Source organism: Mus caroli, unplaced genomic scaffold (assembly GCF_978045245.1).
Source record: "Mus caroli unplaced genomic scaffold, Mus_caroli_1 scaffold_11, whole genome shotgun sequence".
NCBI lineage: Eukaryota > Metazoa > Chordata > Mammalia > Rodentia > Muridae > Mus > Mus caroli.
In genome coordinates this window covers 62673718-62699487 of record NW_028227266.1, presented here as the reverse complement: position 1 = coordinate 62699487, position 25770 = coordinate 62673718, and the positions used below count along the sequence as shown (strand labels likewise).

At 50.4% G+C, this 25770-nt stretch overlaps 1 long non-coding RNA gene across 2 annotated transcripts in view; it reads right to left on the bottom strand.

Annotated features, from left to right (window-relative positions):
- LOC115031893 (uncharacterized) overlaps window positions 1-24846 on the bottom strand; it is a 38672-nt gene extending 13826 nt beyond the window's left edge. Inside the window, exons 1-2 of one of the 2 annotated variants that reach the window (XR_015044541.1) lie at window positions 24692-24846; window positions 21449-21548 (exon numbers count right to left, since the gene is read on the bottom strand). This is a non-coding gene — a long non-coding RNA (uncharacterized LOC115031893). Of the gene's footprint in view, window positions 1-21448; window positions 21549-24307; window positions 24450-24691 lie in introns of those variants that run through there. The other variant, XR_015044540.1, reaches the window with a different exon arrangement.
- Between the last annotated feature and the right edge of the window lie 924 nt (window positions 24847-25770).

The window sequence follows — 25770 nt, the reverse complement described above, 5'->3', positions numbered from 1 at the left end:
GTTCTAGCCTTCAGTAGGGCAGCACTGTGGAAATGTGCTTCTAATTACAGTGTGGATATGACCAGCTAGATCCCTGTGGAGGGCATGTAAACCAGTTTCCGGCCACAGTGGTGGTGATGACGCTGGCCAGATGCTGAGAGACGTGAAGGCTGGACAGGGCCTTCTTCCGAGGACTGAAGTACAGGCACTGATGACTGAGTCAGGCCCCAGGGAGAGTAAAGGTTGGCGACTCTATGGCTCCTGACCTTGGATGAGCCACTAACTTCTAGGCCTCAGCTTCTCAGCCTCTCTGACCCTCAGTAGAGATTACATATGGCCATTTGGGGGTGGAGGTTACATAATAAACACTACAGGTAAGGGATGCTCAGCATAAAGCAGTGGTCCTCAGTGCATGGGTCATGACCCCTTGGGGGGGGGTGTCTAACGACCCTTTCACAGGGGTCACCTAAGACCATCTGAAAACACAGATATTTACACTATGATTCATAATAGTAGCAAAATTACAGTTACAAAGTATTCATTGCTGTTAGTTCTATAATTTCGAAAGAACATTGTATTCTAAAGCAATATATTACTCATTATCTCAGTCGCATTTTCATCTATGGGACCGAGGCTGGAGTGGAGCGGCTGTATGTTTACCGAGCACGTAGGATACTCTAAGTTCAGTTCCCAGCAACCCCACCCCCACACAATCAATCACCGATCCATAGGACATAGTGTTTTTTTAAAGCCACTAATGGCCCCTTTGCTACTTGCTAATGAGCTGGTGGTGGGTTTAAGACAGGAGAGTCTAATCTGAACATTTTAGGGTGCCTCAGCTTACTGGGCTCAGGCTGATCCTCACTTTACCAGGGTGTGAATGGCTCCCTCTCTAAACCAGGGTAACATTGACATCAGAAGGTGGCTCTGCCCCTCACCCCACCACTCCTCCAGCCTTAGTCTGGAGTTGGCTGTCCAGCCGTGTCCCAGTAGCTAGCTCACTAAACTGCAACAGAGAAAACTAAGTCCCTAGGATATGAGCCCCATCGGTTCCAGTCTGGCTTTGACCTGCCAATGGTTTATAAAATGAATCCACTATGAGTAGAAATGATTTTATATACACGTAAAAATGTATATAGAAATGTAAATGGGGGTGGCTGGAGAGATGGCTCAGCACTGACTCCTTTGAGGAAGGCCCTGAGTTCAAATCCCAGCAACCACATGGTGGCTCACAACTATCCATAATGAGATCTGAGATCCTTTTTTCTGAAGTGTCTGAAGCTACAGACACTTATGTACTTATGTATAAAAAATAAATAAATAAATCTGAAAGAAAGAAAGAAAGAAAGAAAGAAAGAAAGAAAGAAAGAAAGAAAGAAAGGAGAGAAATGTAAATGGTGCACTTCAAACCCAACGGCCCAGAATTACCACACTCAAGTCACTGGAAAGCCTCCTTCCAGTCCTGGCCCTGTGTGCAGAGGACATGGGGACTGACTCTGTGTGAGAGGACATGGGGACCGGGTGTCTGGACGCTTGTTGAATCAGCCTCTTGAAGCTGCTGGAGAGGGGACTAGTGGAGCCAGCCTGGCTGCATGGCACAGCCGTCATGAGGTTGACTATGGGTCACTGTACTTAGTATGTCTAATCTGGTGTGCTGGGTGAAAGCTTGCTGTGGAGACAGGGACAAGGCTCTCTAAGAGACCTTAGACCATTCTCCAGAATGCAGATGCCAGGTTGTCTGTGGTCAAGTCCCAGTGCAACCTCTTTTTTTAATTTTATGAACATGGATGGGTACACTGTAGCTGTACTGATGGTTGTGAGCCATCATGTAGTTTCTGCGAATGAAGGTTGCTTGCTCCAGTGGGCCCTGCTTGCTCTGACCTAAAGATTTTATTATTATTATTATATCTAAGTACGCTGTAGCTGTCTTCAGACACACCAGAGTGGGCGACAGACCTCATTATGGATGGTTGTAAGTCACCATGTGGTTGCTAGGATTTGAACTCAGGACCTTCAGAAGAGCAGTCAGTGCTCTTAACCACTGAGCCATCTCTCCAGCCCCCAGCGCAACCTCTTACCAGTTGCTAACCCTGGAGTCTGTCTCTTGATTTTTCTGGGCCTCAGTTTCCTCATTTGCTAGTCATTGATAATAACAGTGTCCCAGTAGGGTTGCCTTAAGTTTGAATGTGCACGCATTCGTGCGTGGGGGTGAGGATAGGGGGCAGAATACAATGTCAGAGTGTTTCCTCTATCCCTCTGCACCTTATCTATTTTTAGAAAAGGTCTGTTCCTTAACTTGAAGCTCACTATTTCAGCTATAACTGGACAGTCAGCATACTCCCAAGACCCGCCTATCATTCTCTGCACCCCAGTACTAGCACCGGGGTCACATCCCCAACTTTTACATGGATTCTGGCTATCCAAACTCAGGTCTTTATGCTTGCACAATAAGCATTTTGTAGACTGGGCCATAGCTCTATCTCCCTGGCCTTAATTTATTGAAGAGAGGGTCCCATGTATCCCACTTGATCTGTAACTAAGAATGACCTTGAACTTCCAATCCCCCTGCCTCCACTTCCCAAGCACCAGGACCCCTGCCACAACCTGTTTTATGTGATCCTGGGGATCGAACCCAGGGCTTCATGCATACTAGGCAAGCTCTCTACTGAGTCACGTTCCCAGCCCTTAAGCATGGCAGGTAAAATAACACTCAGCATTTAGGTAGGCTGAGTGGTTCCATGCATGGCTGTCACGGCCTTTACTCCCGATACTCTGCTCCTGCTCCCTTTGAGGAAGGGGAGGCTTGAAAATGCCCTTGTGCCTCCCCACTGAAATGCTCCCACTTTGGAATTTGCTTGACAGCCAGACCTACCCTTAGCCAGGTTTGGGGAGCAGCGGTCACATGGGCTATTTGAGGACATGGGATTAAGTAAGAGTGGGCAGCCCTTTTGGCCTAGGTAAGCCTGCTGTTCTTGGCTACCTGTGCTATCCACCCCCACGCCCCAACCCATCAGAAGCAAGCAGGAGAACCTACTGATGCCCAGGGCTCTTCAGGGTTTTCTCTACAGACCTCCCATCTCACCTGGAACAAGCCCAGGACCAGGGGAGCTTGCACCAGGCAAACCAGGGGCTCTTTCCCAGATCAAGTGGTAACATTCTGGAAAGCAGGCAATGCCCTATCCCAGTTGCCATAGAAACCACCTGAACGCTTTGGAGCCATTTCCTTCAAGATTTTTTCAATGTGCGCATATCAAAACATCTACGTGTCTCTGTGTATTGAATATTCCACATATCTGATAACGTTTTCTCCTTTTTCACATTCTAGTATTTAAATAGCATCCTACCTGAGATTTTAGCCCCATTTTTAAAAAAAGATTTATTTATTTTTATTTTTTGACACGGGTGTTTGCCTTCATGTATGTGGGCCATGTGTGTACCTGGTGCCCAGGGAAGCCAGAAGAACACCCTCGGGATCCCTAGGGACTGGAACTACAGCTAGTTGTAAGCCTCCATATGGGCACTAGGAATTGAACCCAGGTCTTCTGTAAGAGCGACAACTGTTCTTGATTGCCCCAGCTTCTTCCACACCCCACAGTATTCCTTCTCACGACTGTGGTCCAGTCAGTGATGGAGACTCTGTGTCTTTGTGAACCATTCACTTTAGCTCCTGCTGTCTGACAGACACCGATGAGAATGCCCTCTGAGGTCCCTGCCTCCGGCCCCAGCCCCAGAGAAGCCTGGGAGGAGAGAAGCTCAGAGGCATTCGTGCCATGAGGCCCACTCCTTGACAACTTTCTGTCCTGAGAGCATATGGGGCTGATGGGAAAAGCCTGATTCTCATGAGTAGCCCAAGGACACAGCCGCTCCTGCTCCTCCTGGCACCTTTCTTAGCCTGCTCTGTGCACCTGCCGGACTGGGGACAGCCTTCCCCCTCTCCTGCCCACCTGCCAGGGGCCATCCTGGGGTGGACAAGCAGAGGCAGTGTAATCTAGAAGTCCACATTTTCAGCAGTGATGATAAGAAAGGGCCCTGAAGGGATTAGGAGGAGGAAAGGGGAAGGAGATTATCAGCCTGAGTCAAGAGTCCTGTCTTACCTGTCAGATGACAGGTGGGGACACTGAGGCCCAGAGGACTTCTTCACAAGGTCCCCAGTAGCACACTGGTTGACCAGCCTAGGCCCTCCTGTGACATTTCACCTTTCAGGAAAGTGTAAGGTTGAGCAGTCTCTGGAGCTAGAAGGGGGAAGCCTGGCACCTCCTCAGACACTCACTGTCGGGTATACAGCGGGGGCAAGGCATTCACCTCTTGTTTTGCTTCAGTTTCTCTTTCCACAAAATGGTTGTAAACTGTTTTGGAGCTGAGGGTGTAGTTCGGTTGGCAGAGTGCTTTCCTAGCATGCATGAAGCCCTGGGTTGTGGGCCATTCCTGCAATCCCACCAGTTAAAAGCTGGCAGGCGGAGGATCAGAAGTCCAAGGTCATTCTTCCCTACATATGGAGTTTAAGGCCAGCTTGGAACTGGAGAAAAACATTTTTTTTTGTTTGTTTGTTTTTGTTTTTTCATTTGTTTTTTTTTTGTTTTTTTTTTTGTTTTTTTTAGATTTATTTATTATATGTAAGTACACTGTAGCTGTCTTCAGACACTCCAGAAGAGGACGCCAGATCTCGTTACGGATGGTTGTGAGCCACCATGTGGTTGCTGGGATTTGAACTCTGGACCTTCGGAAGAGCAGTCGGGTGCTCTTACCCACTGAGCCATCTCACCAGCCCGAGAAAAACATTTTTAATGAGATAGAGAGGTGTGGAATTCTGAGATTGTGGCCATTGGGGGTTCTGACTAAAAGCATTTAAGCTGATTAGGACCTAGTGGGTCACAGAAGCCATCTTGTCTGTTAGTGTCACAGCCCTGGTCTTCAGGGGAGCCATTTTTTTTTTTTTGTTTTTGTTTTTGGTTTTGGTTTGGGTTTGATTTTGGTTTTTCGAGACAGGGTTTCTCTGTATAGCCCTGGCTGTCCTGGAACTCACTTTGTAGACCAGGCTGGCCTTGAACTCAGAAATCCTCCTGCCTCTGCCTCCCAAGTGCTGGGATTAAAGGCGTGCGCCACCACGCCCGGCCTCAGGGGAGCCATTTTTAATCACGTTTCTTTTTATTTCTAATTTATTATTGTTGCGGTTGTCATGTATGTAACATACACGATATATGTGACATACATGATGTATGTATTGGAGGCACGTATGCCTTAGCATGCATGTAGAGGTCAGATGGCACTTTGATGGAGTCAGTTCTCTCCTTCCACCCTTACTTGCGTTCCTGGGATTGAACTCAGGACTCCAGGCTTGCTCAGCAAGCACCTTCACCTGATAAGCCTTCTTGCTGGCCCTCTTAGCCACATGTTTCTAAAGGGGAAACAAACTGCCATCTGCCCACATTCTAGCCTCAGGCTGCCAGGCGCTGGAGTCCAGAGTTGCCCTGCCTGGTACCCCTCTGCAGAGGCAAGGACTTTAGGCTGTCCAGCTGGGCCCAGGCTTTCTGATACCCATGCTCCAGGACAGGGGGAACTGAGAAGGTGCCCTTAGGGCTGAATCGCCTCCCATAGCTCTTCTGGGCCTCTTTTTGTGTTGTTTCTTTACTGGGGCGCCCTGTTATCTTCCTCCGAGCCTGACGCCTGCTCTTCCTGTTTAGAATTAGACTCTAGACTTTTCCTTCAGGGGCGGTTGCAAGCTTGTTTTGTGTTTTGTGCTCTCCCCAGCCCCTTTCTCAGGGAGCTTAGGTCACCCAGGCCTAGAAGCCATCCTGTTCCCAGAACCCACTCGCTGCTCATACCTGAAGGAGCAGGAGGCTTTTCTCTGATGAGACCCTGGTTTGCAGGAGGATTAGAAGCGTGGCACCATGTTGCTGGCTGGAAAATGCAGGGTTCACTGGCTTGTCCTAAGCATGCACATGCGCGCGTGCACACACACACACCTCCCCCACCTCCCACTCCCAACCCCTCCCTACCCACCCACCCACCCTCACCCCACCCCCGCCAATGCCCGACTCCTCCAGTGCTATACCAAGCTGCAAGTCCCTGGCTCCCTATAGCACTCTCTTGTGAGCCCAGACACTCCAGGAAGGAGACTTTTCTACACAGCAAGAAAAAAAAAAAAATCCCAAAAGACTCCACTGGAACCCTGCCTGGCTGAGGTGTGCTGCCATTGGGAATAGAGCCCTGGTTGAGCAAGTACCAGGAGCCCAGGGCTGCTTGGCTGTCCAGCTCATTCTGGATTAATCCATTCTGGGTTGATGACCTGTGATTCTAGGTCCTCATTTGATATTTCTGGGGATCCTGGGTGGGGGACTTTGTGAGATATAAGGAAAGGCAGCCCCAGGTGAGGTATAGTCAGGTTCCAAGGTCTAGTCCAAGCCTCAACTCCTCCAAGAGGTATCCCTGGCCACTTACGCTGTGACCCACAGCTCCTCTGATCTCCTGCCCCAAGACTCCCCAAAACACAGGGAAGGCCTAAGCTTGGAGTGCAGCTCTGGGAGGGTCCTGACCTGCCTGGCCTCATCACAGCTTTCTGGCCTCAGGTAGAGATACTGGTCTCTGTCTGCCTGTTATGACAGGACTGAGGTAGCATGTGTAAGCAAACAGGTCACTGCCCCTGTCCCCAGGGTAAAGGCATGTGAGGGAGGCTATGAGCTCCTGCAGGGCTGGCCTGGGGCTCTTAGTAAGAAGAAGTTTCCAGCGCCTCTGGACGACCTTTCTCCTGTGTCTGGTGACAAGAGAGCACAGGCACAAACAACTGATACCTTGCCCATGCCTTGGGCACAGCCTGCTGCTCTTTGGTGGGAACTGGCAGGCCCAAGCAAGACTGGCTCCTTGTGGTCCTTAGCTGGGCTTTTGTTCCTCCTCCTACACTCATTTCTGAGGCTGGGGGCATCTGGGAAGAGCAGTCTTTGAGACAGATCCCTGGGGATGTTGGTCAGTGTGTGGGCAGCAGCCGGCATTCCTGAAAACCTCAGACTGGGCCTGGCAGGCTGGCCGGAGCCTGGGCTGGACGAATCCAGGCCCACAGCCTCTGAGGCTCCCCTCTTGGGCCCAGTGAGGTGGGCTCCCCTTAGGGCCACACAACTCACATAGGTGGAGGTGTCACCTGTAGATTCCTCAGACTTCCCAGGGCCCCATTCATCCCAGAGGATTCCCCAGATAACTCTTTGCGGGTGCGTGTGCACTAGACTTGTGTTGAGACTGGAAGTCAACCTCAGCTGTTGTTCTTCTAAATTCTCCCACCTTGTCTGTCTTTCCAGACAGTTTTCTCTCTGGTCTGAAGCTTGCCATCTTGCCAGGGACCACCCTTCTCCTCCTCTCCCTTGCTGGGAATACAAGTGTGAACTACCACACCCAGCATTAGGATGTGAGCTCTGAGGATTGAACCCGGGTCTTTGTGGTGTTACAAGGCAAGCTCTTTACCAATTGAGCCATTGCTGGCATCCCTCCCTATGACTAACTGTAGAAAGAAATACAGTTCTTTGTTCCCTCTCCCCACCTGCTCTCTGAGCCCCCAGGAAAAGCTCCCAAGCCCAGGAGGGGATTCGGGCTCTCACCCTAAGCCCAGTAGCACCTCAGAGGATGGGAAAGAAGGCTGTTCTAGAGGGTGGAAGGAGTCTGTGGGAGGGGTCTTTAATTTGGAACCAAGAGAGCCAGTTCCTACCCAAGCTTTGCTTCCAGCTGGCCCCAGCCACAATCCTGAAGACCACTAGACCCAGGGCACGTTGTGAGGAGACACTGGTCTGCCAGCTAGCTTGAGAACCAGGACAAGCACAGCCGCTGGCGACCCACAGCGCCTCCAGCCTCCTGCCGCCAGCTCTGCAGGCTGCCCGGGCTGCCAGGGCAGCCGAGGCCCCACGGAGCCCGATGGAATCAGGGCTCTTCCCTTCTTTGTCTGCCGGTGCTTCCTTCCCTTCACAGAGAGCGCTTGTTGCTGCTTTATCAGGCCCTGGGGAAAGCTGGGGCCAGCCAGGCTCCCAGCTCTGAGCCCCTGGGAGGCCGCCAGCCGGGAGGGAGCAGACATTCAGGCTCAGTCTCCAGCCAGTGGTGACTGGTGGCTGGGCCATCCCCTCCCTGCCCCTGACCCCGGCAGCTCCAGCTTGTCGGCCTGGCCCAGGAAGCCAGCCCCTCCCTGTCCTGTCCTGGGGCCTCACAGCCTGTCTGTCCCAGAGGGTCTCTGGAGACAAGCGTGTGGGAGAGCTCTGTCCCCATCTTAGGGCTTCTTCCCTAGTAGCACATACGTGAGCTTCGTCGAGATCAAGGGTGCAGCAAGGAGCCTGTAATTTGAAAGTGGCTGCACATCCAGGCCCGTGGTACCCTGGGTTTCCATGTTTGAATAGTAGTGAGAATGGCAGCCTCTCCACTGCTGGTCTGAAGGCCAGGGTGGAAGGCAGGTGCCTGCCCAGCCCATAGAATGTGCTGTCAAAAATTAATGGGAGGACATAAGAAAACAAAAGCCTTAAATTACAGGGCTGGAAAGATAGCTGAGTTGGTAAAGTGTCTGCCTTGGTTCTCCAGAACCGCCCCCCCCCCCAGGCTGAACTTATGGCATTCACCTGTAAGCCCAGCACTGGGGTAGGAGACACACAGGGAGCTGGCCAGTCTAGCAGAATCTGTGAGCTCCATGTTCAGAGAGAGAAGATTCTCAGGTTCATTAGAAGAACGAGGATGGAAAGAGATTGAGGAAGACACCCAAAGTTGACCTCTGACCTCCACATGCACTCTCATGCATGCTCATGTAGACTTAATGCAAACGCACGCGTGCGCGCGCACACACACACACATACATACACACAGAGACAGAGACAGAGAGATCTTAGATATGCATGCATGTAAGTAGACACAGGGTACATCTTTGACCTTACAGTTCTGAAGTGGGGACAATTAGGGAGAACTTTGTCTGCTGCTGGGGCAGGAGAGGGATGAAGGAGCCAGGATGATGACATTGGTCTGCTTGGCTCTAGCTGGGCTGACCTGGGACTAGGTTATGCTTATCTTTATAAATCATTTGTTTGCTCATTCCCAACACTTACCCAAGGTTCCAAAATTTTCCTGACAAGTAGGGGCAATTCCATTCCAGTCTCTGACACACAGCCAGGACAAAGGAAACAGGACATACCTGCACTAGCCTTGCAAGCAGGTATGGGTGGTGGCAGACCTGGTAGAGAAAAAGGGACTCGTGGGATGGGCTTTGATGCATGAATAAGAGTTCACCTATAGACTAGAGCAGGAGGAAGTGCCACACAGTGGAAACTAGCTGAGCAAGACGACTTCCCAGCTCACACATAATTCTTCCACCGGAGACACAGACACATTTGGGAGGAACAGGTGTAGGACAGAGGAGCTTAAAATGAGGGTGCATCAGGTCCCTTTCTCCTGCATAAGTAACCCCAAACTGTCCTGAGCTTTACCTGGTGTTGGTGTCCTCTTATATAATGGGAGGTGTCTGGGGAAGCCAGTGTCTTTGTCTATCCTTTGACCTCACTAGTCTCCATGTTCCTCAGATCCCTAGTGTGTGTGTGTGTGTGTGTGTGTGTGGTGGGGATGGGGGTGGCTTTTCTCTGTAGTTCATGCTTTCAAGCAAGCTATGCCAAGACTCAGCTCTGTGGAACAATCTGGAAAGCCTACTCTTGCTTAGGCACCCAGGGCTCAGCTCTTGCAGCACTCTGGGGATCTGCACAAAGTCAGCACCTGGGTGACCGGAGAGTAGGAGTGGCTCTGCTTAGCGACAAATCCCCAGCGTGTCAAAGGATTCCTGGTGTATAGTGTCCTGGAGTCTGTGGATGGGTGGATGGGTGGATGGGTGCATGGGTGGATGGGTACATGGGTGGATGGGTACATGGGTGGATGGGTGCATGGGTGGATGGGTGCATGGGTGGATGGGTGGATGGGTGCATGGGTGCATGGGTGCATGGGTGGATGGGTGCATGGGTGCATGGGTGCATGGGTGGAGGGATGAATGAATGGAGGATGAGCAGCTAATGCGTTACTCAATGACCCTAAAAGTCAGTGGCTGACTGGTTCCCCTGTTGCCAGTGTCTGGAGCGCAGGGTGATGTATATGTGTCAGTATCTAGCAGGGCATGGCCGGGTGAAGTATGTGTGCTGCTCACTGAGCCTGTACAGAGGGCTCTGTCTGGCAAAGCTCTCACAAGGCAGGAAGAAATCGTTCTAGAGTCAGTAGTGGCCTGGGTCAACTTCCAGGCCCTTCGACTAGTCAGAAGCCAGGGCACGGGAATAGGCCAGTCAGTGCTGGATCATTAGCCAGCCTGGCCATCCAGCAGACCGCTTCTAACTGCCATGGTGCCTAGATGCAGATGGTGAAACTGAGGCCTCCAGGAAAGAGAGCCTTGACCCAGACCTCATCAGTGGCATGCTGCAAGGGTGGAAGGCTATTCGGGATCACGTCTGTGAATGATCACCCTTTGTAGGGAGCCTGGGAAACTGGAGGGGAACCAAATCCAGGGCCTCTGTGTGAAAGAGTGAGTGTTCTTAACTGCTGAGCCACCATATTCTTAACCACCAGTCCCCATATTCTGTCATTTAAAATGACTGTATTCTCTCTCTCTCTCTCTCTCTCTCCTTCTTCCTCTGGCCCTACTTGTTCTGGCCCAAAGATTTATTTATTATTATATGTAAGTACACTGTAGCTGACTTCAGACACACCAGAAGAAGGCATCAGACCCCATTACAGATGGTTGTGAGCCACCATGTGGTTGCTGGGATTTGAACTCAGGACCCCCAGAAGAGCAGTTAGTGCTCTTAACCACTGAGCCATCTCACCAGCCTTCCCCCTCTTCCTTTTAAAGCCTATAATAAAATTACTGTAAAAGTAGCTGCATAAAAGTACTGGCTATGTACAGGTCTATGCGTTTGTGTATGGAGATACTTTTTGACTTATTTATTGACATTCTGTATGAAAAAATATGAATGTGTGTGCATGTTTGTGTGTGTGTATGATATATGTGTGTGTGATGTATGATTTATGTGTGTGATGTGTGTATGTGTGTGTGTGTATATGTATGTGTGTGTATGTGAGGGTGCATGTTTGCCACAGCAGGTGCTTAGAGTTCATAGTTCAACACCCAGGGTGTTGGTCCCTGCCTTTTCATCTTGTTTGAGTCAGGGTTCTTACTGCTGTGTATACAAGCTAGACTGAATCTTATAGTAATTATCCAGTCTCAGTGTCTCCAGCAAGAAGTGCTGAGATTAAATACACCTACAGTACTATCCAGCTTTTGTGTGTGTGTGTTGTTTTGTTTTGTTTTTGCTTTTTTTTTTTTTTTTGAGACAGGGTTTCTCTGTATAACCCTGGCTATCCTGGAACTCACTTTGTAGACCAGGCTGGCCTCGAACTCAGAAATCTGTCTGCTTCTGTCTCCCAAGTGCTGGGATTAAAGGCGTGTGCCACCACGCCCAGCCTGTTCAGCTTTTATACGGACTCCGAGGATACAAACTGGGACCTCGGGCTTCTGTGGCAACCACGTTTACCCACTGAACCATATCCCATGCCCAGTTCTTTGCTTCTGAACTGGTGGCAGAACATTCGGGCAGCACCAAGGGTCTGTATACACAGACTTACATTACCACAAACATCCCTTAAGCAACACGCCCCTGTCAGAAGTTATTAGTGAAGGCGCTGGAAGGGCTTAGTGGGCAAGGTGCTTCCAGAGAAGGTATGGGGACCCAAGTTCAGTTCCCAGAACCTGAGTAAAAACCCAGGCATGGTGGCACACCACTGCAATCCCAGCATTGAGGCCCAGCCACAAAAGAATCCTGGGGCTTGCAGGCCAAGCAGCCTAGCTATTGACAAGCTCTAACCTCAGTGAGAGACTTTGTCTCAAAAATAAATGAATAAGATGAAGTACGACAGAGGAAGATGCCCCACATTGACCTTTGACACCTCCCACAGCACACACATATGCACGCACACACACACAACACACACACACACGAAAGGCTAGACGTGTAGTTCAGTTGGTAGAGGGTTGCCTAGCATGCACAAGGCCCTAGGTTTGATCCTCAGAGCTGTAAATCTATGGTGATGAATACCTGTTATCTAAGTACACGGGAGGTAGAGGTTGCCAGCTGTGGTAGCACACGCCTTAAATCCTAGCACTTAGGAGTCAAAGGTCAGCAGACCTCTGAGCCGGTTCTAGGCCAGCCTGGTCTACATAGTGAGACCCTGACTCAAACAAACCCCAAGCTGAGCATGGGGATGGGGGAGGATGGAGACTGGGTCATAGCTGTTCTGAATGCTTGCCAAACAGAAGTTTGTGCCTTGAACCTCCCCGCAACATCAAGTGCAGGGAGGCTTCCTGGAGGAAGTAATCTTTGGGCAGTCTGCGGATGGCCGCGAGGAAGAAATAAGAAGTCAGGGCTATGTTCTGAGGCTGTGAGAATTGTAGGGACACAGGGGAGGGGAAGCAGGCACTAAGCTCTCTTTGGAGGACAGTGGCTGTGGGCAAGGCCAGCTCCTCAGGTCTAGGGATAGGAAAGGCTGGGAGGAGATGGTGTTTCTTCCCGGGGGTGGGGAAGGGCATTTAGACCTGCTGTTTTCACAGAAGCCAGAGAAAGCTAGCTAGGGCTGTTACTGGAGTTATGTCAGAGCCTGTGCCTGCCAGTCCGAGGCTTGGTCAGTCATCCTCAATGGTCAATTAGACCAATAACAGTGAAAGCAGACAGGAGGGAGTTATTCAGTGTGGCCACATGGACAGAGGACCAAAGAGGTCCAGCACCCCTGAGTCCGTGTCCAGGGTCCTGCTGACTTGAGGGCCAGACATATGTATGCATTCCTGAGCAGCTGTGGTCCTGATGTGGCCCCGCCCATCAGCTTGCCTCAGTTCCAGTCTGCGCTGCAGGATGGTTTAACAAGATGTCAAACCTACTTGGAATCTGAGGGAGACAAGCTGCCCCTCCGGCTGGTGCTAGGGCTTAGCCCTTTCCTTGCCTTCAGCATGAGATCCCTGGGGGAGAATTCCAGGTTCTTGAGGTCCCTAGTCTAAACAATCTCCCTAGATGGCCCGTCACAGGCTAGCACCAGGCAGTCCCACAAGGCAATGGGTGTCTGAGGTCACTTATGCCTAGGTAGCTGCAATATTCCTGAGTTGGGAGTTGGCTGTCTTCAGAGTGGGAAGAGGAAACTTGAAGCTAGGGTTCCTTTAGAGGCAGAGAGGAAGAGCAGGACTCTCTTTAGGGATCAGGTCAGAGGAGGGGGGCGGGGCTGAGGATGAAGGACACTCTGGACAAGGGAGGAGTCATGAGTAGATTTGACCCCAGGGAGGTCAGAGCTGCCAAGTGCTTATTGGGGAGGCATCAGGAGAGCCGAGGCCAAGGCTCCACATCATTTTCATGGGCACCCAACACTCCCCTATCTGTTCCCAGTCCTTAATTCTACTTACCATGCAGTGGCAACAGAGCCCTTACAAATCCAAGCAGAGCACAGCATTCCTGGCTTCTAAATACTCATCATCAGCATCCTCACCTGAACCTGCATCTCTCCCTTCCCTTTCAGGTTTCCCCTGCTCTTCACAGGGGGCCTCAGTTCCCCTAACTTAATGGCTCTCCCCAGGCTTCCGCTCTCCATAGGAGAGACCCACACCCCTAAACATCCTGATTTCCCTGGGGTCTCAACTTTAGATATGCTTTTTATAGGAACCCTCTAGAACATGTCTTCCAGGCCCCAGGAACTTCAGATTCCCATTTCATTTAGCCAAGCACCATGGGAAAACCTCCTTCGGCTTCACCTGTCCTCATTTGTACAACACAGGCCAGCTCTGCTGTGCCCTCCACAATGGCTGCCAGCACAGAGGTCCCTGCACTGAGGGACCAAGGAAGCCTGAACTTGGGAATGTAAGCAGAGAGAAGGGCTGGAGGAATCTACTGTATGTAAGAGCCATTGTGCACCAGACGCTGAGAGGAGACTTGGAGGCCTGCGACCCTTGGAGGGTCAGAGGACTTAGCCAGGGTAACTTGTTTGTCTTCTAGTTCCAAATTGGAGGACAATGATGGCCACCTCTGGGCACACAGTGTGTGCTCAGTAGATGCTGGCTGTCCTGTACCCTCAAGCCTAGGGACAGTCCTTGGTGTTCTAGGGACTTGACTCCTCAGTCTAACAGATTCCTCAGGATTATGGTTCTTCAGCGACAGGAAGACCCTTGACTCCATCCTATACTCCTGGGCCGCCTAGATTATACCGCTGTTACTTCCGCGGGCCCCTGGAGGCGGCAGAGTGAACACTGGGGTGGCCAGGGGCCCCTGAGCGGCCGGATGTCTGAGCCTGGCCTCGGAGCCGCCTTATCACTGTCTGCCGCCCGCCGCCTGGCTCTCAGCTGTGCCGGCTCCGCGCTGGCGGCAGCGTCCCCCGGGGCTGTGAGCGGGCCGAACTGGCTCACTGTCCCGCCGCTGTGCGACCTGGAAGCAGCAGAGTTGGACCAGAAGAGGCCTAGGAAGGACCAGGAGGATGATAGAGTGGGAGAACACTGTCCAGTCCTGGCACGTAGAAGAGATATTTGGAGTTCACTGCCCAAGCCATTCTTGTTCTCAAAAGATCCTGCGCCCCGCCCCCAACCCCATGCCTGGAAAGGTGGCAGAAGTGAGGCCAGCTAGTCCCCATGGTGTCTGGCTCTGAGGTTAGCCTGCAGGTTAGGCTCCACTGAACTCTGGACTCCACTGGAGTCCCTCTGGGCTGGGTGAAAACAACCAGGTCTCCACATGCCCCTTGGTCTCTCTGATCTCAGCTTCACTCACCACTTTGGGTCTGGTGGCTCTGACCTCACTAAATGTCCTCCATTTCAGCCTTCAGGAACAGGGTCCCAGCCTGGGATCTTCAGCCCCTGAGGACACAGCCCTGGACCATCTCCTCCAACACTGATGGAACCGCTGAAGAGGGATGTTACCAGTGTGTGTTAGTGAAGGCCTGGCAGCTCAATCACTGGGAAGGTTGAAGCAGGTTCAAGGCCTGCACGGGCTACAAAGTGAGATCAAGGCTAGCCTAGGCAAACTTAGTGAGACCTTTTCTTGAAACAAAATTTAAAAACAGGGTTAAGTATTCTTAGGAGAGCACTTACTAGGCTCTAGATTCAACCTCAGCTCTGTAAAAACAAAACAGGAACCCACCAGCACAGAAGGGTGCTGGGTGGGACCTGGGGCTCCCTCCTTGAAGGGGGGCATGATGATGCTGAAGTTCCTCTCATCCTGTGCACCCAGGAGAGCTCCTGACCCTCAGGAGAGTCTGAATCACTTTCACAATCAGCAGCCCTGGCCAGGTTGGTTTCTGGTGTGTCAGATAGAGTGAGGGTGCAGAGCTGAGAGGACAGGCTAGAACTGGCCTTGTGGGAGTCCCAGGGAAGGAGAGGAGCTGGTGACCCCCGGGTGGGGACCAGGGGTAAAATTAAGGTATGGTGGCAGTGGTTAGTACCTGTAATTCAGGCCTGGGGGCGGGGAGGATGGTTTAGGTAGAAGGATTGCAGAGGTGGCTGGGGAGTGTGGCAAAGGGTAAGCTGGGCCCTGCAGAGCAGACTCTTACAGCCAAGACCAGTGTGGAGAATGGAGTTTATATCCCATGAAGTACAAAATCACAACAGTCAGTGACATGCCCATTTTACAGTTGGGCAAATGTGTCCCAAACTGGGAACATGAGCATGAGAGGAATTATCCTACTGCCTAAGCCCCAGCTGCTGGGAATGGACGTGTGGCGGTGCGAGCCTCCCCCACCTTCCTTTTTTCTTTTCTTTCTAAAAAAAAAATTTTTAAGGCAAGGTCTTATGTACCTTATAAGGATAGCCCTGCACTTTCTATGTAGACAGGGATGACTTTACATCTCTAATCTCCCATTCTTTACCTCCCGAGTGCTGGGGTTATAGGCATGCACCACCCCTACCACGTCCAGTTTACTGAGTAGATCACCTAGAGCTTTATGTATGTTAGACAAGCACTATCCCAACCAAACTAAATCCCCAGCCTCAATTATGCTTTTATGGATAGAGTTAGAGGTCCTAAGCAGTGCCAGGCTTGGCCACACTTTCTTCCTTCCTAACACGACACCCTTTGCTTGTTCCCAGGCCAGGAGCTGGTTAAGACCACAGACTTCTCTTGTCCTCCAGGACTCTTACTTCACAGGGCCAGGGCTGGGGCCAGGATTCTGTATTATCTATCAGCAAGCATCTCGGCTGGTCTGGGTTGTTGCTCACCCCCAGGCATTTGGGGCCCCGCAGACTCTTTTCAAGCTCACCCCAAAGGCACACACTCCCCACCCCCTGCACTGCACACTCCCTGGCCCTTCCTCTTCAGGCTCCCTTTCTTGCAGAAAAGTGAAAACACATGGTTTCCTGGGCAACCACATCCCTCCTCCCTGCTTGCCCTGAGACCTCCCAGCAACTGCCTCTGTGACTCTGTGTGGTTCAGAAGAATATTTCAAATCCCAGCCTCCATGGGCACGATCTAACAGAGGCTCATCCCTCTCAAACCCTGCTCTCTGAGGGGCCTGTCACAGGCCTGAACCTCTCAAGCCTGTAGGCAAGGGATCTTGGAAAATGGTCCACACCATCACCTTGATTACCCATAGGCCCATTCTGCTTACCAGCTCTCACTGAGACAGTCGTTGCTATGTGGCCTTAGGGGTTTGTTTAGCTGGGGAGGTGAGAGCTCAGAGAGAGAAGGAAGTCATAGGGCACACAGCAAAACTGGTGTGACAGGGCACCGAACTGGGGGAACGGAGGGTTAATCGAGTACCTACTTGTCTGCTGGACATAGAGTTGGTGTCCTTGGAGACTAACCCTGTAAAAGCAATATATGTGTACCGCGTGCATGTGTGCTACCATTAGAGAAGAGGGTGTCAGATCCCCTGGGACTGGAGGTATGAAGTTATAGATGATTATAAGTTGCCATGTGGGGGTTGGGAATCAAACCTTGCAGAAGACCCAGTTAACCATTAAGGCACCTCTCCCTAACCCCTCTACAGCTAATTCTTATTTATTTTTCAAGACAGGGTTTCCCGATGTAACAGCCTCAGTTGTCCTGGAACTCACTATGTAGACCAGGCTGGCCTCAAAGAGACATACCCGTCTCTGCCTCTCAAGTGCTAGGATTAAAGGCATGGGCCATCACTGCTGGTCCCATAAGGCCGATTCTTTTTTCCATATTCTAATGGAGAAACTAAAACTCAAAGAGGTGAAGTACGTTACCTTAGGCCACCCAGCAAGTGAATGGCATGGTCAAAGACTATTTCCTCACTAAAGCCATCACCTTTCTTCCAGAGCCTACCATTCTCTCCAGATTAGGCAGAGACAGAGAAGTCATAGGTGCTGAGGTCCCTGCCTGATGTTGACCATTTTTTTTGCTAAGAAAATTTAACTAATAGTCTCTGGGGGCTCCAGATGAGGGCCTCTCTCCTGTCTACTCTTAGCCCAGATCCCCAGATCAATATTCCTATACCTCCAAGGGTTGGGATGTATAGGATGTATAGGTTGGTGAGCAGACACGAGCTAATTTTGTTCTTCATGCCATCTTTCTAGCCCCAGTTTCCCTACTGGTTTTGTTCGTTTGTTTTGCTTTGTTTTGGAAACAGGGTTACACTATATAGCCTAAGCCGGCCTTGAACTCATGATGTGCCTGTCTTAGCAGCCCAAGTGCTAGAACTAAAGGAAGTTTAGGTGTTTGTGATAGAAGACACCAAACATACAAATGCATATTTAGAAATGTGCTATGACAAGTCCTCCATAAGCAATTAGGAGTCTGTGGGTCATTTGAGTGGCCTGTGTCATGAGTTGTGCGGGAGATAGGTGAGTGCTTGGGCGTAAATTTATGTGTGTAGAGCGAGTGTGGGTGACTGCATGTACAAGTGTGTGTGATCAAGGCTGAGGGTGATGTGAGGTCAGTTCACTGTACAGATGAGGGTGATGTGAGGTCAGTTCACTGTACAGATGAGGGTGATGTGAGATCAGGTCACTCTATCTGCTGTGGGGTCACTGTGACAGTTTATCTCTGTTGAGGCATGTGTATGTGAGTCTGGGTACACTTTGAGCTGTCTGGTGGTATGTCGTGTGTAGTCATGTGTGTGTACACATGTGTGATTTTGTGTGTTACTCTTCCTGGTCTGGGCACAACCTTCCTCCTCAAGCTTCCCACAAGGGTGGGAATGAGAGACAGAAGGGTGGACTCTAGGGGATACCCATGATGGCAGCAGGAGGCTGGAGTGCACTTCCCTATAACCAACTTAGGGACTTTTTATTGGTATTGGCTTTTCTCTCTGCTGGGGAACTTGGGAGGATGTGGGGATGTGTTTCCTACTGTAGTCGGGTCTCTTTGGGGGGAGAAAACGCCCACAAGGAGAGCGAGAACACTCCCAAAAGGCAGGGTTTTATTGAAACTTTTTATGATGTGCACACCAGCTAGAAGATGTTCTAATTTGCAGCAGGTTTTTCTCAAGGCCTCTGCTTTCTGAGTCCAGAAATGAATGGGGCCAGAAGCAGCTTAGTGCAGACGCTGTGCCATGCCAGGCTTGTCGCCTCACTCACAGGGTCAGCTCTGCCCACTTTTGCTCCAGGTGGATGGGCAAGGACTGCCGGAGAGCCGGAGCACTGAGGGGAGCAGGGAAGGCTGGGGATAGGCAGGTCATTATGGTTCCTTCTCAGGAAGCCAGTACTTTTCCTCTGGGCCTTTGGCAACTCCAGTTCAATCGGAGGGGTAGTAGGAAGGGAGGATGTTTTAGCCTCAGCCTTCTGAGGATGCCTCTGTCAGAGCTGGAAACTGAGGCAACAGAGAGCTTATAAGCATAGCAGATGGGGCCTGGGACCCCCTACCATGCGGCTTGCTTCTTCATCTGACAAGCCAGAGTGGTCCTTCTGGGCTCCTCTGACCAGAAAAGCTCAGGGGATACACAGATGAGGAGCATGGTGTGGGCCAAGTGCGGGGAGGTAAGCTCAGTTAGTATGCACTGGCCAGTGAGGTCAGGGAGGACTTCCTGGAGAGGGTAGCATTTCAGGGGTGGAGGGGCTCAGCTTGCAGGGCTGCCCTGCAGGGCACATACAGGTATGGTCAAATCAGGGTCATAAACATGTTAGCACTTACACGCTTGAATAAAAATCTTCCAATCTGAGAGCACACCAGGGACCCCACTGAAACTGCGAATGCACACCGTGATTGTCATGACACAGGACTAGAGATCCCCAAGACTGAGCTGGCGTCCCTTGCTTTGTGGCATAGGATGGGGGCGGCAGCTGGCGGCTAGACTCCAGGCTGGGCCAACAGGCCTGCGGCTCAACACGTCCCTTCTATTCCACAAGGACTTCCTGGGAAGGATCAGGGCCTCTGTGCAGTTCCTGTTCCCAGCGGCTCACAGTCGCCAGGCCCAGGGACACAAAACGTGCATGAGCATGGTGGGGCAGGGAACAATATGGAGAGGGTGGAGGAGGGCCACAGGAAGCAGGGGCAGGGACAGCCAGGAGCGGAGCCTGCCTGGGGCTTGGGGGTCACTCTGGGACTGTGACTTGATAAGGTAAGATGACCACAAAGAAAACCGGACCAATGAGGCGCCAAGTGGTCCATCATACGGGAAATCCAGGACAGGGTCAGCCATTAGTACTGGAATCCTCACACCTACAGTAGCCAGGATCTTAAACAGCACCAGACCAACCCACTGTGGCCCCCAACATTGTCGTCATAGGTATAATGATCCTGACCTCGCAGAAGGGAGATGCCACAGCTAATTTATTTAGGGACATGGCTGAGCCAGGATAAGCTACAAGCCAGTCTGACGATACAGTTTTTTTTTTTGTCACCTTTGGCTTTCTGCCTGTCAGTAATACCCCTAGCAACCCCTAGCAACTACATATACCTGTGTTCACGCCCAGGGCCTCTTAGTGGGCCTTAGATTGCTGCCTACAAAGTCAGCATCTCCATTCCTCCTCCAAAGATCCCCAGCAAGCTGGGCATAGTTCCACATGCCTCTGATCCCAAAATTTGGGAAGAAGGAGCAAAAGGTCTGAGCCTCAAGGTTATCCTTGGTTACATAGAGAGTTAAGGTTAGCTTGGGCCATCAGAGACACCATCTCAAAAGCAAACAGACAGACAGACCAACCAAACCAAAACAAAAGACCTCTAGCAAATAAGGCTATTTTGTCACCAAAACAGAGTTGAAGAACGGGTTTGAAGACAGGGGATGATGTAGCATTTGCCTAACATAGAAAAAGCCTGAAGTTCAACTCCAGGGACTAAAGAAAAAAAAAAAGTCTGAAATTTGAAGGAGGGACAGGTCTCAATTCACAAACATAACAAGAAAACTGTACATCAAATTAATAAGCAGACTAAAAATCCCATTTGCTGCAGGACTGGTAGGTATGGCCCACTTCATTCTGAGTGGGTGAGGGATGCAGGAAGACGTGCCTTCTGAGTGAGTACCTGTAGGGTGCATTGTGACGGAGAGGTTCTCTGGACCTGAACCAATCACTTGACCTCACTGAGTCTCTGATTCTTCAGTAGTAAATTGGAGTTGTAACGGTTTGGTTTGCTTAAATCAGGTAGAGGGTAAAGCACACTGGGGGGCGCGGGTGGGGGTGGGTGGGAGGTGGGGTGGGGAGAGGATTTTTAAAGCCTCAAAGAGCCTGATCCACTCAGAGTCAAGTGACACTCCGTTGCCGATGTCTTTTTAGGTTGCTCTGCCCAATTTCAGGAAGCCCTTTATTGGCTGGAAATGTCTTCTTGAAAACAAACAAAAACCAACCCCCTAGCAATTATTTACTTCATTTGGAGCGGAGGGCAGTGTGTGTACTTGTCACCGTGCACAGGTCGGGGGTCAGAGGACAACTTGCAGGAGCTGGTTCTCTGCTTCCACTGTGGGTTCTGGGTTTGTGAGGTTTGGTGAGGGGTGCCTTCACCAGCTGAGCCATCTCTGTGGCTATGGAAACTTTTCAGGATGAAGGAATGTTGGAGACAGCCTTAGAGATAAGGCTGAGCAGAGCTAGCGGCTTCCAGTGTGCGGAGGGGACAGGGTGGGGTGGCGGGTAGGGAGTGAGGGAAAGGTGATTTGAAGACTTCAGCTCCATCTCCTTCAGCTCATCCCCAGCCTAATAGAACAATGACCATGGGCACTCAGCCTCAGGCATTTTGGGCGCAGCCACATTCCCCTCCTCTCCTCAACCTGTCTACCAGTGTCCTAGAACCTGACTCAGATTCATCTCTGTTTCTCTCATGAAAAATAAATAGGAAGCGCCACTGAGATGCAGTTGACATACTCTGACGGTGGATGTGTGACCTGGAATGTCCAAAACGATACGTTTGGATGTACGTTTGTGCTCATGAAGTCATCGCTATGATCAGGGAATCTGACATGCCCAGCATTGCCACATTCCCCAATGCCAGTCTGGAATCCGACCTGTCCTCCCTGCAACTCACCCCACCCCACCCTGTCCCCATGGCAGCACAGAGTGTAACTAGACATTGGTTACCTTGCATTTTCACGAATCCTGTGCAGGTTCGGCGAGGTGGTTCAGTGGTAAGGGAGCTCTCCACCAAGCCTTATTAGGATACAAGTTTGATCCCCAGGACCTACGTAGTTGAAAGAGATAAATAACCAACTGCACACAATTGTCCTCTGACCTCCACAGGGGTGAAATCCATGCCCCTCGCACACATTAAACAAGTGTAAAAACATGTAAATGTGCATGACGACACACACTTTTTTTTAAAAAAATCATCTATTTTTACTTTATGTGTATCAACGTTTTGCCTGCATGCATGTAAGTGCTCTACTGTGTGTCTGGTGCCAAAAAAAAAAAAAAAAAAAAAAAAAAAAGCAAGAAAAGGAGCAGGTGACCTGGAACTGGAGTTTTGGATGGTTATGAGCTACCATGGGGGTGCTGGGAATGAAACTCGGGTCTGTAAGTACTCTTAATCCTCAGCCACTGCTCCAATCACAGTTGGGATCCCAGCACTAGGAGGGGCGAGGGAGATCTGGAGTTCAAGGTGAACAAAGTAGAGGATGGGAAGTGAGCCGGTCAGAGCGGAGCCCATGGCTTGGTGGGTAGAGGTGTATGTGGTGCCAGCCTGACTCCTGGAATTCAATCCCTAGAACCCCTCTTCACCCCACCCCACAAGCCAGATTCTGTGGCCTGCATCTAATGCTAGCACTCCTGTGACAAGATGAAGGCAGAAACAGGAGAACTGACAAGACGCTCATAGGCCAGCTAGCCTGGAGTGTGCAGTGTAGCCCATGAGAGACAACGAGAGAGCTTGCCTCAACAAGGTAGAAACGGAGAAACAACTCCTGAAAGTTGTCCTCTGGTCTCTACATGCCACAACATACAAGTATCTGCACACACACACACTCTCTCACACACACACACCTCACACATACACATCACATACATACACATGCTAATATTTTAAAAGTCAAGTTATAAGAGTAAAAACCATAAAGATAGTAAAAATCATACCAGCAAGAAAAGACATCATTACAGACTCTAAGCATGTTAAAAAGATTAAGGCATATTTTGCTGGACCCATGTCAATACAAATGCAACATTTCTTGAAAGGCATTATTTTCCAAAACTCACTCAGGAGAAACAGGTAGTACTTAGAAGTCCAGTAACTTCTAAGAACATTGAATATACCAGGAAGCAAGCATCAAGTATTCACTGGGCCTTTCATACGGGACATACGTTGGGTGTGGGTCAAGTGCAGAAGAATGCATGACCATTTGTCTTTGTGGCCATTTCTGCCTGGAAAGAGCTGAGCTCCCCATCTGATGGATGATGTCATGTAGGAGATAAAACAGCAGCGTCTGCCACAGAGGTATAAGGACGAATCAATTGGACTGGGGAGCCAAGGACCTCAAGAGAGACACAGTAAATATGTACAATAGCTGCATACTTTCATTAGAATTGTAATAATGAAATACTACCTATTTGGGTGGTTTAAGTAGCAATTTAAATTTCCTACAATACTAGAGGCTGAAAGCCCAAAGGCAGGGAAGCTGGTTTTCTTAGAAGCCCATTTCCCTGGCTGCAGGTAGCCAGCCTTTTGCTAGCCTTCCATGAGATCCTTGCTATGGGTACTCATCCCATAACTTCTCTGGTTATCTAAACTCCCTCCTGTCCAAGGACACTACTCAGCTTGAATGGGAGTCCATGATAAGGGCCTCATTTTGTCTTAATGACCGCGCGCGCGCGCGCGCGTGTGTGTGTGTGTGTGTGTGTGTGTGTGTGTGTGTGTGTGTGTTTGGGATGCACATGTGTGTACCTGTGAAAGCCAGAGGGCAAACTTGGATTTCATTCCCTGGGCTCTGTTCATCTTGTTTTCCAAAGCAGGAGTCTCTCACTGGCTAAGAACTCACCGACTGTCCGGACTGCTGGCCACAGAGCCACAGGGATCTCCCTGACTCTGCCTCTGACACTGGAGGAGTTTCATGTGTGTACCACCATGATGATGTCTGCTTCTACATGTATTCTGAGGATCAAATTCAGTTTCAAGGGTACACGCAAGACAAACACTTTACTGAGCCACCTCCCCAGCCTCCATAACAACCTCTAAACAGCCCCTACTTCCAAGTACAGCCCGGTTCTGAAGTACTAGATGCGAGTCAGCCAGTCAACATGAACTTGGTGATGCCACAATTTAGCTCATAACAAAATCCAACAGCTATCAGTGCTCATCCCTGGGCTGAGGGGATAGACTTGGAACTTCCAGGAAGCTAGAAGCATTCCAAGAAGATTTCCTGGAAGGGAAACTTCAAATCTTGGTCAAAAGGGAATCAGAAGGAAAGACTGGAAATTCCAGGCAAATGAAGCAGCAAGAACACGAGCCTGGAAACAGGACGCGTTTCAGGAAAGATAAGCTGGTGACTGTCTGGATGAGTCACGGGTAGAGTCTCCCAGAAGGTAACGTTGTGAAATGCCTTGGATGTTGGAGAGGCTCGGGGCTTGATTCTGCTTCAATAAGGACCCATTGATAACATCTGAGCTCAAGAAAGAGGAGGGTTGTACTTTGGGGCCAGAATCAGGGAAATCGCTGTGTGGAGCAGGCTTGCCATTTAGAGCATGCGACAGAGAAGCCCCTGGCTTGCTGATTACACAGGGCTGGAGTCGCCACCAGGTTTTTGATTCAAAGTGCCTTGATAGCACCTGAGCGTATTTTGGGTTTTGTTTTTGTTTTTTTGCTTTTTTTTCCCCTTCACCCAACCTCTCAGGGCTGCTACTCCTGATGGCCCGTGAAACTTAGGAAGCACCGGAATTTTACTAGGCAGAGAGAGCAGAGTCCGGGCAGGCAGAGGTGTGGCTGCTTCTCTCCCCTCCTGACTCCGCACTCACCCTGGAGGACAGCAAGGCCAAGGCCTCAGGGGAGGTGGCGCCAGTTCTGGAGAGTCATCTCGTGTCTGGTTGCCATGGCATCCGGCACTGCATAGGAGGGCCAATCCGGCTCCCCCGCCGGAAATAGGGTGATTACCTGGCCTCTGCGCTTTCCACTGCGCCGCGGAGTTTTCTGTTTGTTTGGTTTGGTTTGGAAGCAAACACCAAATAGCTAAGCTTCCCGGAGCTTGTATCCGGCAGAACAATTCTACGGAAGATACTTTCCTTTTCAAGCTGGGGGCAGTTGAGTCTAGGCTCGTCTTGGCTCCGCTCAGTTTGGCCCTTTTACTCCGGCCACGCCCACTCAAGTCCAAGCTGGCCTTCTCTGCCTTTGGCTGTACTCACCTGCTACCCCGAAAAAGAGCAAGGTCCCTGGAGCCCTGCTGCCCTTCCTGCTGGTCATGGGGAAGAGCCTCAACTCCTTTGTAGTCATACCCTCACCTGTAGTTTGGGAGTGAGACACCACCTCCTTGGGTTGCTAGGAGGAGTAACTGAGGGTGAACTTGGAAATCCCCCGGATACTACAAAACATTACGACAGGCACGTGAAGCTGCATTAACAGCTCTCATTATTTTTACCTTTGCCCTTTTGTAGTGGGTTAGTCACCGGCCTCACACGCTTTATTGATTTTTACCCACACTGGGTATGGTGGAGAACTGTGAGTTCAAGGCCAGCGCTGACTGTGTAGTTTGAAGCCAGACTTAACCCCCTTAAGACTCAGCTTTGGGGCAGAGCACTGGTGGCGCATGCCTTTAAACCCAGCACTTGGGAGGCAGAGTTCAAGGCCAACCTGGTCTACAGAGCGAGTTCCAGGACAGCCAGGGCTACACAGAGAAACCCTGTCTCGAAAAACAAACAAACAAACAAACAAACAAAAAAAGACTCAGCCTTGGAAAGACATAAAACAAACAAAAAAATTCCATTACAACTTAATTCAGAATAAAAAGAGAGAGACTATAACTCAATTTAAGAGAAATACAGTATACAGTGTCTGCTTAGCTTCAACCAGGCTCTCAAACCTTGCATCCTGGGTTTCTAGGCCAGGGTTTCTGCCTCCTACCCGTATCATCTCCTACCTAAGCACTCACAGGAAGTGAGAGATCCAGGCAGAACACAAGCTGGCTCCTGCAGTAAACAGCTTCAAAAACTCCTCCTCTTTCATAAAATCCAGATGCATGCTTTCATGCTCAGGACTTTTACGCCTGACCTACACTGCCGCTTTCTGTTTAGTGTCTGCCACCAAGACTAAGGTGTCCCCTGGAATTTCTTAACCATTCCTTGCTCTTTATATATGTCAGTCTCTCTGCTTGGGATCCCCTATGCTCCGTTTTTCTTTTTGTTGTTGTTGTTGTTTTGTTTTGTTTTTTTCTTCCTCACTTTAAGAGAGACACCATCAAGACTGTAGTGTCCCACTGGGATTTCAA